Below are 14998 nucleotides of genomic sequence, written 5' to 3' on the forward strand. Positions count from 1 at the left end.
TCAATTTTCCTGTTCCGGCATCTGGGTCCTTGAGGACCCGGGATAAAGTGAATGCAGGGACAAGCGAAAGAAAGGGACCTCATTTCTTTTTCTTCCCCAATCTGTATCGAGCCTGGTGAAAAAGAGCAGCTGGGGTTCCTACAACATCTGGCACAGTATTTTTTCTCCCCCCTAAACAGGCTAATGCAGCATTGTGATGGAAGAAAAGCCTGTGCCATCCTCAGTGATAGCTTCAAAGGGAGCTGGCTGCTGCTCAGTGCAGTGAATCTGACAGAATGAGTGGATGCATCACTGACGGCAGCTTCAGTGTGGCTCAGGGGACTGGAGTTAAAACAAAAACAGAAGATAGACCTCCAATAAACACAGGTGCCCATAGCTTGCATTTGGTGGTGTGGGTACAGCAGCTTTCAGAGAACAATTACTGCCAGAGAGATGGAGGTTAAGGGGGAGTGGAAGAACAAATACCACCTTGTTAAAATTTACTGGCTCAATTCCTGCCTCATCGAGGAAGAGAATGATTCTTAAAGGGATACCATTTTCTGTACTCTGGCCTGCAAACCAATTATACTCTAGACAAGATGTCTGATCTTTTCAGCAGAAATTGTAATGCTTTCAATAATGCACACTAATTGCCCGAGGCCACAGAATTTCCTTCAACCCACTCAGCAATAATATTTTTTTAATATTACTATAGTTCATTTCCTGAACAGCAGTTTTCTTCATGCCAGCTTTCTTGGTGTTGGGGGTCAGTCAACAGGTGACGGCTATACAAGAGACTAAAGATGCTTGAATCTGGAGCACTTTGTGTGTTGCAACAGATGATGGCTGTTTTCTTCCAAGAGGTTTGGAATATTTGTGGTGGCGAGTTCCAGAGACCATTGGCTGCCAACACATCTGGAATTCCAAGGGTCACTGAATATTGATTGGCAGCGGAACCATAAGACATAGGAGTAGAATTAGGCCATTTGGCCCATCGAGTCTGCTCCGCCATTGAATCACGGCTAATTTTTTTTCCTCAATCCTATTCGTCTGCCTTCTCTCCATAACCCTTAACCAATCAAGAACCTATCAATCTCTGCCTTAAATACACCCAATGACTTGGACTCCACGGCAACAAATTCCACAGATTCACCACCCTCTGGCTGAAGAAATTCCTCCTCATCTCTGTTCTAAAGGGACATCCCTTTATTCTGAGGGTGTGCCCTCGGATCCTAGCCTCTCCTACTAACGGAAACATCCTTTCCACATCCACTCTATCCAGGCCTTTCAGTATTTGGTGGGTTTCAATGAGATTCCTCCCCTACCCCCACCATTCTGCACTCCATCGAGTTCAGGCCCAGGGCCATCAAACACTCCTCATACATCAAGCCTTTCATTCCCGGGGAGCGTTTCACCTTCACCGATTTAGCTTTTTACTGAATGGTACTGAAAGCATTTACATCCTTTAGCACCTCAACGATATTATCTAAACAAGCACAAACTAGCATTAAGGCCTTGAGTTTCCCCTCACATGTATGGTCCAGCAAACCCACCAAGCTATTAGTTGTTCCATCCACCTGGAGGCACAATGAACATTATCCGCACCCTCTGTACAGCGCCTCCAAGAGAAATGCAGGGAGCAGCATCAAACTCACCTACAGCTTTTTCTGACTACACAAAAACTTCTCAATCAAAGAACGTGGAGCATCTTTCTGCAGTTTGGGGGGGGGGGGGTCACAGAAATGTGTCTCCAATTTACATCCAATTCATCATGGCTGTGATCTTAACTAAAACATCTACTACAAACCCAACCGTAGAGCAGACTAGTGTCAAGTAAAGCCCCGTCAATCCCCTGGCCCCCCATACTTCTCTCAATTTTTCGCTTTGCTACGCTATGGAGTATTGATTGATTGGCAGCATTCTGCAAGAAGCTGTTGCCACCAGCAACAATGTCAGCAGTTCTAAGGCGTTACAATAATTGGTCACCTTCTAGAGGGATGTCGATTGTCTATAATATTTCTGTCAGTCAGGAAAATCTTAACATCTCTGAGCCAGTCTACAGTCTGCCATGTACAATTTAGCGCTTCAATTTCAATGAGTCTGCCCGCAGAGACTGTAGACAATCAAAATAAATCTAAAATGCCTGTCATTTCTGTCTCCACACATATAAACTGTCAACACCATCAGATCACAAACCTTTGTACATCAGTGCAGAGAGCTTGTATTTCCTACATACCTTTTGATTCCCCCCCGTACGGTTGTGTTCAATAACCTTCCCAATTCTAATGCACATTCTTGCTAACCCTTTCTTTATACATTTTTGGCAAGCAGCTTGTTCAATCTCTTGACATCCTTTTACATGGATTACCTGTTGTTTCTCAGAATCAGGTTTATTATCACTGACATATGTTGTGAAATTTGTTGTTTTGCAGCAGCAGTACAGTGCAAGACAAAGACATAAAAATTATTATAAGTTACAAAAATAAATAAATAGCGCAAAAGAGGAATAACAAGGTAGTGTTCATGGATCATTCAGAAATCTGATGGCAGAGGGGAAGAAGCTGTTCCTGAATCATTGAGTGTTGGTCTTCAGGCTCCTGTACCTCCTCCCCGATGGTAGTAATGTGAAGAGGGCACATCCTGGGTGGTGAGGGTCCCAGATTCTTCCTTACCCCAAACCTGTTTGCTTGCTTTTCCATTGGTGTCAAGTCAGACCTGCCTTTGCACTTTGGAGAAGCTGAATGATCTACTAAGTATTTCCAGCCCTTCCTGCTTTAATCACCAATGACTTAGGAACCAATTCTCAGTGGATTTACACAAAAGCAAACTGGACATATTTTAGAAAGAATTTATATGCAATCTATCAAATCTTCAGAGTATCCTGATTAATGAATTGCTTTAAAATAGCCACTTGTATAACATCGGGAAATCCAGCAGGAACATTGTGCCACAACATTCTGCAAATAAGCCAATGAAATAAACTATCAGTTAATTTGCATTATCATGCAGGTTGAGGGAAGGTTGACCAAGATATCAGAAGAATCCAATATGCCTGATTGATCCTTTAACACCTGCCCAAATAGGTACACAGTTCCTTAACTATTCTGAAAGCACTTAAGAGTGGAGCGATTCCCTCAAGAGTACAACCCTCACAGGATTAACACAAATAAGCTGCTCCAGTCAAATTTTAACCAAAGAGCTTGTGGCTCTGAAGCAGACCTACTACCAACATCTTCCGTTTATATGGTACCTTTACTGCAACAGAAACACCTTAAAGCAGTTCACAGGCAATCTGTCAAACCAAACATCCCTATATGGTTCATTGTCACACACTTAGGGCAGATGACCAAAAATCTTGGTTAAAGAAATGGTCTTTATGAAGCATCCTAAAGTAAACAAAAAGGGAGATGAAAAGGAATTCCAAAGTTCAGGACTCAGGAAGCTGAAGACATTAACCAACATTGCAGTGATTAAATCCAAGGATATTTTGGAGGCAGGATCAAAGCAGCTCAGATACCTCAGGGGGTGATCACAGATATCGGGAGGGGAGTAGCCATGGAGGATTTAGTAACAAGGAGGAGAATTTTTTTTTAAACTAATTCATTGCTTAACTAGGAGCTAACGTTGATCAGAGAACATAGTGTGACAGAGAAATAGGATTTAAGTTAGGACATGGGTAGCAGAGGGGACAGATTGATAAATAGTTGAGTGAGGGATCATGGCCAAGTGCAAATTGCAATCAAGTCGAATTAATGACTCAGGTGAATAAAAGAATGATATTAGAGAGATAAGGTCATAATGACAACAAGGTCATTTGGCCCATCGAGTTCATATCAACATCCTACACAACAATCCAGTCATCCACATCCCAACTCTGTAGTCCTGCAAGTTCAGTTCTCTGAAGTATCTATCCAATTTCCTTTTGAAATCATTGATCAATTTTGCTCCCACCACCTACACAGACAGTAAGTTCCAGGTGTTTACCACTGACTGTGGACTAAAGGTCTTCCTCACATCCCCACCTATGTGTTGCCCAGAACTTTAATTCTCCGACCCTATTCCCACCGTTGAGGATATCTTCAAGAGGGAGTGCCTCAAGGCAGCAGCATCCATCACTAAGGACCCTCACCATCCGGGACATGCCCTCTTCTCGTTACTACCATCGAGGAGGAGGTACAGAAGCCTGAAGACTCTCACTCAATGATTCAGAAACAGCTTCTTCCCCTCCGCCACCAGATTCCTGAATGGTCTGTGAACCCATTCTTTTTTTTGTACTATTTATTTTTGTAATTTATGGTAAATGTTATGTCTTTGCACTGTACTGCTGCCGCAAAACAACAAATTTCTCGTCATACAAGTGAGTGATAATAAATCCAATTCTGATCAGCTGATGGAAACAGCTTTACTTTCACTACTTTGTAGAAACACCTCAAGATTGTGCTCCTGTTCAAAGCCCAGAATGTGCAACACCTCTAGATTACAATTGGTAGTTCCCTATTTTAACAAAACTTAATATGTTCCTACACCACAGTTGCAATCCTCCACCCAACCATCCCTCCTTGCCTAAACCCAAGTGCCATTCTTCTTCTATCAGCTGCTTTCTTTCTGGGCTTAAATAGCTTGGCATTTGAACAAAAGACCACACTGCCTACTAATGTGACATTGGGTTAAGGCTGGCTTCAATGGAAAGTGCCTTCATATTTTGCCTGTTCCTCCTGTAGAGGCCTTAAACAGCTGGTTGAAAAGTAAATGTAAAATTTCTGGGCAGAAGTGGTCCAGAAGAAAACTGTATTCTCAGTTACGTTTCCAAGTTCTGAGAGTTTATACATTTAGCTGTGCAAGACTCACGCATGGGATGTAGACAATGCAATTCCTATAAAATTCACACAATGCAAGACTGCTTAAAAACAATGGCTGAATTAGTGACTACTTAAATTCCAGCTGGAATGGAGATGATTGGGTAATTTCCCTGTCAATCTGGCCTGCAAAGTATACCATTATAGGTAATGGAGATGATTTTACACACTTAACTTGGAGGTAAATTAAGTAGGTAAGAAAATCAGACTTATTATCACTGACATATGAAGTGAAATCCCCTCACTTTTGAAGTTTATTCAGGTATAAAATTAAACCCAACCTCATATAGTCAGATGCTACCAGGCTCAGAGTTACAGAGCCAGGTTCTATACAGTGGCTGTTGTGGTCAGCTTTGGCACTACTGGTTCACACATTACCAGATTTATTGAACTCAAAGGTTGCTGCTGAATGTTATGTAGCTATATGGAACTGTCCTCCACCCAAAGGTAAAATTGGAGACGTAATAATGTGACCTATTGTTACTCCATGAGGGCTGCCTGTTCTGCAGCCTTGTGTTACTGGAACTGATACCCAAGAATTCTGATACTTCACAGCTGAGGAGCCAGCCCCTTTAGGCATGCTGAGCTTTGCTGCACCAACCACTACTTTGTGGGATAGACTCTCACATTCCTTTGATGGCTCAAAATAGACATAATTGCGTTGACCAATAAGCTGCAGGCAGGGCAACACTTGGTTCCAGTCAAAAGAGGTCATAAAAATAGTCCGTGTACTACAGCAATCAGCTCTCACGTCAGAACCAAAGGCTAAAATCTCATCTGATCATGGTTAGTTCAATGTGCTCAGTGAAGGAATAATATGAGGGAGCCAAAACAACACGACGCAGATAATAATGGTGGCCAGGTGGTAATTCTTCCTTTGTTGAAACTCACAGAAGGCCCACTGTGCTTGTGCCAGCTTTGAAAGATCTATCCAATTAACCCTTCTTTCTTCACAACTCTGCAACATTGCTCAAAGCAGAACTCTCTCCATCTCCTCTCTGGTTCTTTTGCCAACTAATTTAAATCTGTGTCCTCTGGATATTATTAATTCTTCTGGATGGTCCTGACATCTCCAAGAATTGCAATTTAATCTCTGGAACCCCATTCCAAGAGAAACACAGAAAATAAAAATAGGACAACAAAAAAAATGCTTTTTCTTCCAAACAATTTTCTATTGGCTCCTTTATATTGGCTTGGGTGACACCATGGTGCAGCAGGTACTGCTACTGCCTCACAGCTCTGGGTTCGGGCCTAAGCTCCGGTGCTGTGTGGAGTTTGCACGTTCTCCCTGTGATGGCGTGGGTTTCCTCCAAGTGCTCCAGTTTCCTCCCACAACCCAAAGGCGTGCGGGTTGGTAGGTTAATTAGCCACTGCAAATTTCCCCAAGCAGGCGACAAGAGAGTTAGGGTGGAGTTGACGGACACGAGAGAACAGCTTTACAGGGAATCGAGGGAATGGGGCTGATGGGAGAAATGGCATAGATTCGATAGGCTGAATGGCCTCCTCCTATCTTGCAAGAAAATATATGAGCAGCAAGGACGGACAGACATGTTGGCAACCAATGACGGGACTTCAGGCTGAGAAATGGTTGATGACCCTTGGTACAGTGTTGAACACTGAGAGCAGTACAGTGACGCAGCAGTTGCCCCAGTAAGCCAGGTTCGATCCTGGCCTCAAGTGCCGACTGTGTGGAGTTTGCACATTGGGCCTGTGACCTGTGTGCTCCCAAATCCCAAAAACATGCTGCTTGGTCGGTTAATTGTGTAGGTGGGTAGCAGGAGATTCGGTGGGGGGTTGGGGTTGGGGTGTGGGTGGGGGTGGGTAGTTGATGGCCATGTGCGAGAGATTAGGTTACGGGGAAGCAAGGGTGGGATGGGACTGATGCAGATGCTCTGAGAGCCAGTATAGACTCAATTGGCCAAATGACCTCCTCCTGTGCTCTAAGAAATAACATACAAGAAATGAGTTCATGAGTTCAGCAGCAAACTCAGAACTCAATTCAATAGATTTGGCAATTTGTGAACCTGCATCTAAAAACGGACCACAATAGCCATGTATAGAGCCTTGCTACCCAACCCCAAGCACAGGGGAACCTGACTGTATGAGGTCAGGTAATGTCTCAAAAAAAAGTTCCAAGTCCTCAGGCTCAAACCAAGTTTTCATTGGCTGTATTTGGGTCACATTTTAATTTTATAACCAAACAGATCTCCATGTCCTAAACCAAAAGACTGACTAAATCCTTCCCAGAAAGTGGACCTCCAGCTGACTGAATGTCTTCTGAAATGATCTACTAAACTACTCAACTGTAAAACCATCGCTCTTGCAATAAAGACAGTGGCTGATGAAGGGGAAAATGCCACCTCAACCCTTCTCAGTGGACCTAAGGATGGAAATAAATGTCACCCAAGAATGAATTTTTAAAATAGATCCATGGTGTAATGAAGGAATTCTGTTACACCATGTTTTCAACAAAGAATTTCAATTTTTCTCCACTAAATAAATGTTACATTTGATATGACCCCTGCATCCATCCCCCACACCCACTCTCCACTGCAGCTTGAGAATATTTTGGAGATTGCAATATGAAAGCGACATTAACCTATTTCAAAAGTTTCACAAATATAATGGCACATCGAAGAATGTCTCCTGTTTCCAGAGATTACTTTATGTAATCAAGCAGAACTATAGTTATATTGATCTCAAATAAATCTTTCCAGTTTAATCTTCTCTTGCATTTCCACAGCTTCTGTATAGCAGGGTAGAGGCTTTAAGCCATGTGCTGTCTCCACCTAGTACATCCTTCATCTGTGCCATTTACAGAATTCATATCCTTAAATGAATTATTCTCTGCATCTAATTTATACTCATTCACCTGCAGTCTTTCTAGGTTACTGATATCACCATCTCACACATAAACTGTTTTGTGAACGGGTTCAATCGTGACATGTTATATAACTGCGAGCCAATTTATTTTTACTCTAGTTCTCCTGTGATTATTGTGTATTCTGCATAAAAGCTGACAGCACTACATGCATCACACAGAAGCCCACAGTCATTTATACAGGAAATGTAAGCCTGTTATACCTTTCAGCCATGCCAGAAGATTGAATACTGACTTCATTGCCAATATAACACAATTTGTTCCACAATACTCCCCTTTCACTGTTGTGGCTGGCATTTGCAATGCTGCCACATTAATTCCTGAGAGGTTTGGACGTGTTGCAGTTAAGTTATTGGACTAACAGCCAAAGTTCTGGGCCATTGATCTAGAGACAGAAGATCAAATTCCACCCTGGCAGCTGGGAGAATTTAATAAATAAGGAAGTCTGGAATTTGCATAAGAAATGGCAAATCTCGGGAACAGCAACCATAAAATTACCAGACTATTCTAAAGAGCCATTTCATAAGATATCTTTATTAGTCACATGTACATCAAAACACAGTGAAATGCATATTTTGCATAGAGTGTTCTGGGGGCAGCCTGCAAGTGTTGCCACACTTCTGGCACCAACGTAGCACACCCACAACTTCCTAACCCATACATCTTTGGAATGTGGGTGAAAACCGGAGCACCCGGAGGAAACCCACGCAGACACGTGGAGAGAACGTACAAACTCCTTACAGACAGCAGTTGGAATTGAACCCGCGTCGCCGGCGCTGTAAAGCGTTACGTTAACCGCTACACTACTGTGCCTTGAATCATTAATGTCCTTCAGGGTAGGAAATTTGCTTTCCTTACCTGGTCTGATCAATACATAACTGCAGACTCATCAACCCGAGTCATAGAATCAGCATCATACAGCACAAAAGAGGCCCTTTGGTCCACCAAGTCCACATTGACCACGAAGCACCCACTTACACTAATCTTATGCAAATCCCATTTTATTCTCCCCACATTCCCATTAACTCCTTCCCTTCCTCCCCCAAGAATTACCACTCACCTACACTCTGGAGGCAATTTACAATGGACAATTAACCTATCAACTTCCAGCTTTGGGATGAGAGAGGAAACCAGAGCACTCTGAGAAAATCAAAATAGTCGCAGTGTAAACCCAACACAGACAGCACCAGAGGTCGGGATTGAACCAGGGTTGTTGGAGCTGAGGAAGCAGCCCTACCAGCTGCATCACCATGCTACCCAATGCCATTTATGACTAATGTGATTGAGCCCTTAAGGAGCCAAGAGCAATTAAGGGTGGATAATAAATGATGGCATTGCTAGTTCTATCCACATTCAATGAAAAAAATTTTTTTTAAATCATGCAAGACCTTTGACTTACTGTGATTGTGCCTGGGAAATAATAGTCCTAGTTCAACACTGTTACACCCCTTGGTCCCTTTGCTTAAACCAACCTGAACTAGTAACCCCTGTATCATACTCTTCCTTCCCACCCTCAAGCAATAAATGTTGATAATTGTCAAAGAGGAAATGACATTTACAGGTAGGAATTGTCCTGCTGATATTCTTTTCTTCTGGGAAGGAACCTCTCTCTACATCTATTCAGACAACAGCTGATGAAACTCATCTACTGGGGAAAATCAAAGGGGAATTCAGACTGAAGATTGGATTTGAATCGAGGAATCAATCCATCTCTCCAGCTACTTCATAAGAACTTAAATAGGAGCAGGAATAATGTGCAAGGCCCCTCGAACCTGCTCACCTTGAACATATTCAATGACCCAACAGCCACAGCTCTCTGGAGTGGAGAATTCCAAATATGAAGTGGGTGACTCCTTATTCTGAAAATATGACCCCTGGTTCTAGATTCCCCCATGAAGAGAAATATACAACAACTATTCTGTAAACCACCACCCCCCCCACCAAAAAAATTGTGTGCGCATCAGTAAGATCATTTCTCATTCTTCTAAACTCCAATGAGTATAGGCCCAAACTATTCCTTCATCCTCATTATTCAATAACCTGCAGTTTTTTTTATCCCAGTTGGCAAATTTTTTTCTGTATTTGCTTTTTTTTTTGAAAAGAGTACCTTTGCATGCACTACCTTTGCACTGACTGCATTGTGCTGAGAATGATAACGTACGAGGTAGCCTCATGAATTAAGTATTTGACCAGCAGCTTACATGTCAGAAGTTCAAATCCTACCTTAGCAACCCGTGAAGATTTTTAGCTGAGCACTCAAATGAACGCCTGAATATTGCTCCCCCTCCTCATGGCAAATGGCAAAATACAAGAATTAATGTGAACTAGAGTCCTAGAGGAGCGCCTTCAAGCTGCTGAGCCAACCTCAGTTACAGAGCATTGGCATGCATGATAAGCAAAGATACTGGGGCATTACAGAAGTGGAGGAGAGGAGGGATGTTGTAAGACATTGGGAGGATGGAGCAGTAGATGCAGCATCCAAGGAAGAATGCCTTCTTGCCAAAAATATATTATAATACTATTTAAATATAGCGCAAAATGGAGCTACAACACAATGAATAGGAAGAAGAGTTAGATTATGAATACGTAAACATAGAATTAAGTGCTGTTTCAATTCAAGTGCAATAGAAGGAACGAAAGCACAATGCATGGCCCAATTCTATAACACTTACAAATGAACAGGTTGCGTGGACACTTCAAGGTTTAAATAACAGATAACCACAATTGCAGCCTGCAGCGAGATGGCTTTACTTTTTCTGCCACTCTCACTCAATCTGGGGATATGATATCATGACTCCATTCCTTTCATTGATTGGATAAGTGGTTATCTAGCAAGGCATTCAACTGTATGAAGGGAGAGTCTCGACAGCTTGCACAGCATACAGCCTGATCGAATTCAATTGCACAGTGAGATAATGATGCCATCAGTTGCATGGAAATCTGATGGTGTATCAAGGCCTTCAGCAGTTTTTCTCTCCCACACCCTGTATATATGTGTCTTGTCAAAAAGTTAAGATGTATGGACCTCTTGCTTTTAAAAGCACTAAGTGTTGGAGGATGGGGGTGAAAGAAGAACAGGGCCCCCTCCGTTCTCCCAAGCCCACCTTCTACCCAGTGCATCAACACTGAGGGCAATGGATGGATAATTTAAATATCAAAAGAATGAGGGAATCTTGGAGAGGAAGGGCCCGTTATAGCTAATCACCATTTGGTTCAATTAACAATGCATAAGTGATGTGTGTATTATTTTAAAGGAGTTAACTCCATTTAATTAGTGCACAGAGCTTTTACACAATTAAACAGTGCTATGCTTTGAACAGTGCACTGACTAAATTAAATCCTGCTAAATTAAAGGAACCTTCTTAAAAAAAATCTGGCTGGAAGAGTGGCCCCAGGGCTCAGTTCTGAGCCATGATATAATACAGTCCACTTTTGGAGACTAATCTGAGATTCATTCAGCAATGAAAGAAAATTTACAATTTATCACCAGTTCCTTCCTTTTGTCTGCTCAGGGTGAAGGGTCTCTTAAGTCCTAATTATCCTCAGGAATTTAGGCTCTTCTACAAAGTCTTTGGCTACTTGACATTCCCCATTTCCTTATGACCTTCACTTCTGGCTAGTCACTAGTTCATCTCTATGACAAGGAATCTCCAGGCACAGTAATATCCAAAAAGAATAACACAGCTCCTTGCCAGAACCAACTCTGCTCTGTTAGGCAGCAAATAATAAATAATCAAACATCCTCAGTATGCTTTACTCCTTTTCTGCAGTAGCTCCAAGATTAAGCTATCAGAGCTGCCATTAGCCAATGACACAACTCACAATGTTATTCATTTAAAAGATGCAAACGTCACTGCCAAGGCCAGCATTGACTGCCTATTCCTATTGCCCTCGAGAAGGTAGCAGTGAGCAGTCTTCTGCAACTGAGGGATTTGTAAGCCATGTTAGAAGGCAGTTAAGAATCAACCACTTTACTGTGGATTGGAGTCACACACAAGCTAAACAGCATATTTGTTGTCTCTGATCTAATGAGTTTTTAATGACAGTGGTTTTCAAGCTTTTTAAAAATTATTTAAATTTGTGTAATTTAAATTCCAGAATTGCCATGGGTGGGATTTTGAATGCAGCTTCAGATCATTAGTGCAAGACCTCTGTATTACTAGCCAAGTGATTTAACCATGATACTACCATTCCCAATTTGAGCGGGAAGTGTTCGAAGTGTTGAGAATTTTTCAGTACAACACTCTGCTGGATTTAGATCCTTTTGACTACTCAAATTAACATGATTGCAGGAAGAAAGCATTTCAGGAGGCAAATTATTTCTCATCCAGATTTCATTCAGGAAGCATTGAAGACCCAATCAGACTTTAGGAAGGGAGGGAGAGGGGACAAGTATCCCAGACTGCAGCCTTAAGTGTAAGATGAAGATGATTAATGTGTGTCAAGGTCATAAAGATGTTACTTACAAATGTACTTATTGTGTTACATTCTAGGAGTATGATCTGGAATCTTTCCTACCATGTTATTGGGCTTTCAACATCAACATATTAGACATGGTTTCAGACATTCCCTTTGTCCTTTCCACTCTCCCTTCTCTGCAACTTAAAAACATGTCTGTTTTCTCACTTTTCCTAGTTTCAATACAGATCATTGACCTGAAACATTAATTCTATTTCTCTCTCCACAGATGCCACCTGACCTGCTGAGTATTTCCAGTTTTTAATTTCTGATTTTCAGCATCTGCATTTTTTTTTTGCTTTTCAACTTGGTTTTGTTGCCCTGGGTTCATACTACTGTGGGAAGAGCAGTAAGGGGTTAGAGGAGTTGGAGTTGTACTCCATCTCTTTGATGGAAGAAACATTGGTAAAATGTTCAGTGTGGGATGAAAACTTTCTCTCACCAGCGCAGGTATCTTTGTAAAGATCTCCCCTCTTCGGAGTATCTCACCCCACTTGAGAAGGTGCATTGCAAACACTGGATTCTGCAGTCATACAGTGATAATTTTTAAATTATTTGTTCACAGGATGTGGACCTCACTGGAAATACTAGGATTAATTGCTCATCCCCAATTGTCTCTGAACTGAGAGGCTGGTGGGTCTAGAGTCACATATAGACCAGATCATACAAGCAAAGCACATTTCCTTCCCTGGAGAACATTAGTGAACCAGATGGGTTTTTATAATACAGTAGTTTCATGGCTACTGAGACTATCGTTTTACATTCTAGTTTTTTTTTAAAAATTAACTTCAATTAATGCTCCAGCTGCCACGGTGGGATTTGAATTAACATCCCTGGATCAAGGGTCCAGACTTCTGACTGCAAACCCACTAATTTAACCACTAGACTACCATATTGTATAGCACGCCATAACACTTAGACATTTTCACTGTTCACACTTGAAAAAGAAATTACATCCTTCTTTCGAAAACTATGACATTTTAAAGCTCTTAAAAATGAGAAACAGTGACTAATATTGTCCAATTTTTCCATGGTATTGGAACCTCCTGCACGGAAACACAGTGCAGGCACTTCAGCTGGTGACTTTACAAACGTTTTTTCTGTTAAAAATGTTTCTGGTGAGAAAGTGAATTAGTGAGAAATAATGAATACAGGAAACCATCACAATATACATGATGACCTTCCACACTGGGACCAGAAGAACATGCTATGTGGTTGGTAGCAGAGCATTTAAAGGCACTCACTGGGGGAAGATATATGTTACCTTAATGTGCAAAATGTAAAAATATTTGCGTTTTACATTAGCTGGTAAAACCCTCAATCAATAAAATTAAGTCCAATAGTAAGTCTGGCTCCTATAAGCAACACTTGCAGTACTGTGTACAGTTTTGACCTCCTTATTTAGGGAGCAATATACATGAACTGGAGGCAGTTCTGAGAAGATTTGATTCTTGGGATAAAGGGTTGTCTTATGAGGTAATATTGAGCAGGTTGGGCCTATATTCTTTGTAGTTTAGAAGAATGAAAGCTTCTTGAAACTGACTAGGCCTTGAGGGAGCTCAACAGGGTAGATGCTTAGATGACATTTCCTCTCATGAAGAATCTAAAATTAGGGTTATAGTTTCCTTACACTCATGCAAGGATAGATGAGGAATTTTTTCTCTCTCAAAGGGCTGCAGTTCTTTGGAATTCACTATCACAAAGAGCCATGGAGTCTAAATCATTGAATATATTCAAGATTTTTGATCAAAAGGGAGATCGAGCGTTAAGGGGAACAAGTAGGAGAATGGAGCAGAGGCCAAGGCCAGATCATCCATGATCTCATTCAATGATAGGAGGACCACCAAGGGGCCTTATGACCCATTTCTGCTTCTACTTCTGAAGTTCCAGCAACATTTATGGATTAGCAGATGGATGCCTAGCACAATGTCCCTCCCTCCCAGCACAGGGGTACAGAAACCAAATATACCATACTACCATTGTAGTTGTATTTGCTCCACAAAGATGCAATTGGGAATCTTGAAGATCCAAATGTAAAAATGCAATTTGGAAGTGAGATATATGCAAGCCAAGAACTGGGTCCATGCACCAAGAAAATCTTGCGTTTATGAAGCAGACTTTAATGCACTAAACAAAATTTAACACGAAGAGACCACGTAACAAGTTAAATTTAAGGAGTTTCTTGAAGGAAGGAAGGAAGGAGGTAAAGAGAGAGAGTTAGAGACTAAATTTCAGGGTCTAAACATAGAGACATTAAATCTGGAATGATTAAGAGGCTGAGTACAGAGAATTCTGCTTAGAAATTGTACTCTGGGCATATCTGGTGCACTAAATGGGTGCTGCATTTAGCACTTATGCCAAACCAGAAGTCACAAAACCAGGAAAGCATTATTGTGATTAATTCCCTAAAGAGACATTAAAATCTGCTCTATGGCATTTTACAGCCTGGGCACTTTAGTAATTTGAAAATGTGAAATCTCGACGATAGAAAAACACCGACAAAAGCTTACATGACACTCTCAATTCTCTGCAGCCCTCAATCCTACACTCCTTTGGCCCCTGTTAGTTGCTCACCCCCTTCGTACAATACACAAGAACGTATGAAATAGGAGCAGGAATAGCCCATCTGGCCCATTGAGCCTGCTCTGCCATTCAATAAGATCATCGCTGATCTGGCCATAGACTCAGACCCACATACCTGCCTTTTCTCCATAACCCTTAATTCCCTTACTATGCAAAAATATATCTAACTATGACTGAAATATATTTAATGAGGTAGCCTCTACTGCTTCCCTTGGCAGAGAATTCCAGATTCACTGCTCTC

The 14998-nt window shown here is 41.6% G+C and overlaps 1 protein-coding gene across 1 annotated transcript in view; it reads right to left on the reverse strand.

The window, feature by feature from the left end:
• LOC127581536 (LHFPL tetraspan subfamily member 7 protein) overlaps positions 1-14998 on the reverse strand; it is a 229159-nt gene that overhangs the window by 201192 nt on the left and 12969 nt on the right. The window lies entirely within an intron of this gene.

This window comes from Pristis pectinata, chromosome 21, assembly GCF_009764475.1.
Source record: "Pristis pectinata isolate sPriPec2 chromosome 21, sPriPec2.1.pri, whole genome shotgun sequence".
Classification (NCBI taxonomy): domain Eukaryota; kingdom Metazoa; phylum Chordata; class Chondrichthyes; order Rhinopristiformes; family Pristidae; genus Pristis; species Pristis pectinata.